The sequence below is a fragment of the Octopus bimaculoides genome, chromosome 20 (genome assembly GCF_001194135.2).
Source record: "Octopus bimaculoides isolate UCB-OBI-ISO-001 chromosome 20, ASM119413v2, whole genome shotgun sequence".
Lineage (NCBI taxonomy): Eukaryota > Metazoa > Mollusca > Cephalopoda > Octopoda > Octopodidae > Octopus > Octopus bimaculoides.
Genome location: NC_069000.1, coordinates 14,158,326 through 14,163,255, shown reverse-complemented (window position 1 = coordinate 14,163,255; position 4,930 = coordinate 14,158,326). Strand labels below are relative to the sequence as shown.

General features: G+C 35.3%; 1 protein-coding gene across 1 annotated transcript in view; it reads right to left on the bottom strand.

Annotated features, from left to right (window-relative positions):
- Positions 1 to 4,930, bottom strand: part of LOC106883629 (uncharacterized) — a 28,367-nt gene that overhangs the window by 8,201 nt on the left and 15,236 nt on the right. The gene's annotated exons all lie outside the window — the stretch shown is intronic.

Sequence of the window (4,930 nt, the reverse complement as noted above, 5' to 3'; positions counted from 1 at the left end):
TATATATATATAATATAATATAATATAGGATAAATTCTTTATAAGAATTTATCAAGTAGTCAGCGTGAAAAAAACCTCATAATGAAAAAATAACGGAAAATTTCGTAATGAAAAAATTCATCATTTCCTCATAAATATAATTAATTATATATAAGGGCATCAACTGTGCATTAATGCCTCACGCTTCGAGGGACTAAATATATATATCTGTATATATATATAAATATATATATCTATATGACAGTATTGTAGTTTGCTTGAAGCATTGTGTATTGTTTGTAAAGAATAAAAAAGTTTTGAATGGCACAACAATGCGCTATAATACAAACAATGAGCTATATACCTGTTGTAATTTAGAATATCTGAAGAAGGAAATTTATTCCGAAATATTAATCAGACTATGGATGACTTAATTACAACAGGTATATAGTCCATTTTTTGTATTATAGTGCATTGTTGTACCATTCAAAACTTTTTATTCTTTACATATATATATATGTATGCATATATATGTACATACACATATATTGGGTTGTCCAGAAAGTTCGTGCCGATTTATAGTAGCTTACCTTTCGACTTATCTGCCATGAAACCACCTCAATTCTGGGAAGAGGGTATTTTCAAGTTAAAGGAAAGATGGAGACGCATTGTGCAACAAAATGTTTCATATTTGGTTGATTAAAAATGTAATGGCAAGTATTTATTGACCTTTTTCTTTCCTTTAAAAATCGGTACGGACTTTCTGGACATATTTTTTTTTCCATACCGTCACCTCAATCACTCTGTCACGCCCACCACACTATCCTTTCCTTCTCCCTTCTTCCTCTCTTCTGCCTTGGTTTTGCTTTATGTAGTCATTCTAGTTTTTACCCATTATATTGGTCTCGTATAACGACGAGGTCTCCCTTTTGTCTTGCAGTGTCAACCTCACTAGTGCTGATGTAATGATAAAACGTGAATAGTACACTATAAAGTAATTCGCACTCCTTAAAGTAAATATCTAGTGTTTGTGTTATGATAAAATGCACTCAGTAGTCTCTATAAGGTGGGTGGTTGTAGGAAGGGTATCTAGCTATGAAGAGCATCACGTTATGAGAAAGAAAGTGTAAACTGGGTTCCCACCACTAATCACACACACACACACACACACACACACGTTTGGCTTTGTGTTTTATCTTCAATTTCTTTATTGCCCACAAGGGGCTAAACATAAAGGGGACAAACAAAGGGGTTTAGTCGATTACATCGACTCCAGTGCGTAACTGGTACTTAATTTATCGACCCCGAAAGGATGAAAAGCAAAGTCGACCTCGGCGGAATTTGAACTCAGAACGTAACGGCAGACGAAATACCGCTAAGCATTTCACCCGGTGTGCTAACGTTTCTGTTTGTGTTTTATCTTCGATTACGAAGCTATAGCCAACGGCTAAATACTGCCAGTTTGTAATATCTGGTCTCATGTAAACCAAGCTAGATATTTATCTATATATATATAGGAATAGTAGCAAAACAAGGCACCAATGTTTGCTGGAAATAGCAGTCGATAACCGTACGAAGCTGTGTAAAGCTTCATTGAATGTATATATAAGCAAAGATGTGTGCGGCGGCGAACATGAAACATTTTCGTCTTATCTCTAGGAAGAACGCCGGGTAAGTGGACAAATATACTACTATTGCCTTATAGTGCACATTCACAATCTATATCTAGGGAGTAACTATATCTTCGTAAATTTCTTTGGCACACTTTAATTGAAGAATCACAACTGACATGTTCTTTGAGAATATATATTTAGTTTTGATCCGTATTTTATGGCATATAAAACGCATTTTTTAAAAGAAAAAAATGTGCCTCAAAGAAAAAAAAAATTACCCTGGGTCATATATGCAAAGTTTAACTTCTCACATAAAACTTTAATGCACTAAAAACATTTCCCCCTAAATATGCGCTGATGAAAATGGGTCGCGTCTCACATACCAAGTGCATCTTTTATGTCATCAAATACAGTACTGTATTTGATGAAAAATCTAGTCAAACTGATACAGTAAATAGTTAAGCGTAAATCATTTTGTAAACATTGAGATTTAATCGGCGATAGTTCGACGTATAGGACTTGTTGGGTGTAACCCATTCCAGACGTGTCAACAGTTCATTGTTGGAATGTATAATCCAGTGCTTAGTACGAATTGTTAATTTTCCTGTTGATGAAACAATTAGAGCTATTCAAATAGGGATTGCTAAATTAACAAACCATTTGACACTCTTGGCTGATTATAACTATAGATTTAGTAGGCGCAGGCATGATTTGCAAGGTTAAGACGTTTGATTCCCAGCCATGTGGTTCTGGGTTCAGTTTTACTGCGCGGCACCTCGGCACAGGGACATCAGTTTATGATGGGAGGGTGAAATTGGTTTCATCGACATCAGTAGTTGAATGGTACTTATTTTATCGACCCCGACAGGATGAAAGACAAAGTCGACTTCGCTATCCACATAATTCCTACCAGGAATAAGACCGAACCTAAGCCAAGGTCGGATATAGTTGTCAGAGATCACCAAGAAAAAATGCTTTCTAATCGATGTATCAATATCAACAGATGACAACGTTTCTCTAAAAGAAATGGAGAAACTTTCAAAATACAAAGATCTGGAAATAGAGGTAACTCGAATGTGGAGTCTAAAAACAAAACCAATTCCTATCATAGTAGGCGCGTTAGGTATGATAAAAAGCATTTAGACTGATACATAACAAAAAAAATCAGGACTTACAAGTATATATAGCATACAGAAAATAGCACTACTAGGCACCACACACAACCTACGTAAAACACTTTCAATACAATGAAAATAAGAGCACCACAACAAACCACAGCATATACCCAAGGCACACCAGAGCTGCGCTCGGTAGTGCAGTGAAAGCACGTGATAAAAAGAAGACTACTGAATAACAACAACAACAACAACCGGGCACTGGCTCTCATGGCTTCTGATCTTAACTGTTTGGAAATATTATCATGTACATGTTTTGTCTTTGTGCAGAAGATGGGCTACAGCAAATACTGTATTCTGCTCAATACCACAGATTTGCTTGTCAGTTGCTTGACCATAACCACTTGAACATGTCCCTTGGTGGCTGACGATATGTGCATCCCTGATCACGAGCAGAAGTAGTGGGGGAGCGTCATAGCCATGTGCTGAGAGGAATTCGTTGGGGTTTGAATAATTCACTCCCGGAGACATGGGTATTTCGTTCAACATCCTTAAACAACCCTTATTCAGGGACCTTTTGAGTAGAATGGGCTACTCGACCTGAAGAAAATTCTAACTGGGCCCCCACCTGCGATGTTCATACGCTGTTTATCTTGTTACGGGATCAGCATGTCGCGCGCATATTGTTGCGATGCATGTGCCTGGTATTTCCTTTATCAGACGGATAGTCATGATGGGTATATTGGGCTTTGTATATTTGTACCCCAGTGTCTCTTTGATGGCATGCGCTGCTTCCTCTCTCTAATAATAATAATAATAACGATGATGATGATGATAATAATAATAATAATAATAATAATGATAATAATAATATTTAAGTAAATAGCATTATCAAGGAGTCAGGCTAGGTAGAAGAGGCCGTGTGGATTAAAATTAGCCTACAATAATGATCGTCAGAGACAAAGTTTGCTTACGGCAGCTCATCTTCGATGAGGTACCGAGGTGATTTTTGTGGCTTTCTTTGAGAAAAAGTACATACTAAATACCATCAATTATAGTGGTATTTGTGCTTATTGTTTTGTTTAAGGGTAGAATATAAGGTTTCTTATCCGTTTAAATATCACAATTTCAATTTAATGGAAACGGTTAGCATTAATGTATCAACAGTGTTGGCCAAAAGTCATCCGACAGTAAATCAGAAATTCCATAAATGCTTAATATTTAATTTTATTTATTCATTTCAATTATGAATATTTAATAATTGAATACTGTGAGTTAAAAATCACCATTTTTTTTTTTTCAACATTTGTCTATTAGCAATGTCTCACATAAAATAATTATTTGTTTTAACCTTGGAATCAAATGGTTTTTTGCTTACTGTAAAGTGACTTTTGACCAACTCTGTATAATATATTAATAATAATCTAATCAGCGCAACTGATCTAATTTATGGGGAAAATAATGATTAAGCTCAATTAATTATTGTATGACGAGTTTAATATATCGAAATAGAGAAAAAGAATGGCAAATCTATTAATTAGCAACTAACAAAAAAATCATGCATATCCTCTCATTCTACCTTTTGTAATTCGATTTGAATAATGTGTTTGTTTTAAAGTATTTTGGATCCCAGAAACCAACAAAAAAATGTATAATAAAGTAGAATACAGTAACTGCATAACATGTGATGATGGGAGGAAGAATTACTAAATTACTTAGTCTCTGGTTGTCCAGTTTTGACAAAGAAAGAATATATCCACAGGTATATGATAAGTTGGGACTTACATACACTGCAAGAATGCTAAAAGAAATAAAATAGGATAGGAATGCCCAAGAAAAGGTCTTAGAAACGACGCAACAGCTATACTCTTGAATATGTCAATACCTACAAATAGAGAGATCGAGGCTAATCGATTAGATATTGTCGTCAAGGATCATAAAGATAAAAAAAAAAGCTTCGTAATCGACAAATCAGTTCCAATAGATGGCAGTTTATCTCGAAAAGAAATGGAGGAATTATCGAAATACAAAGATCTGGAAATAGAAATAATCCGGAGGAGGAGCTTCAAAACAGAAGCATCGCCCGTCCAGAAGAAGGCTACAGACAGACACCCCAACGGATCCAGGGTAGATGATGTGCTTTAGGTATGGTAAAAAAAAAAACCCTGAAAAAATGCAGGCAAATACATAACCAAAACCCCAGGATTTACGAATATATATATA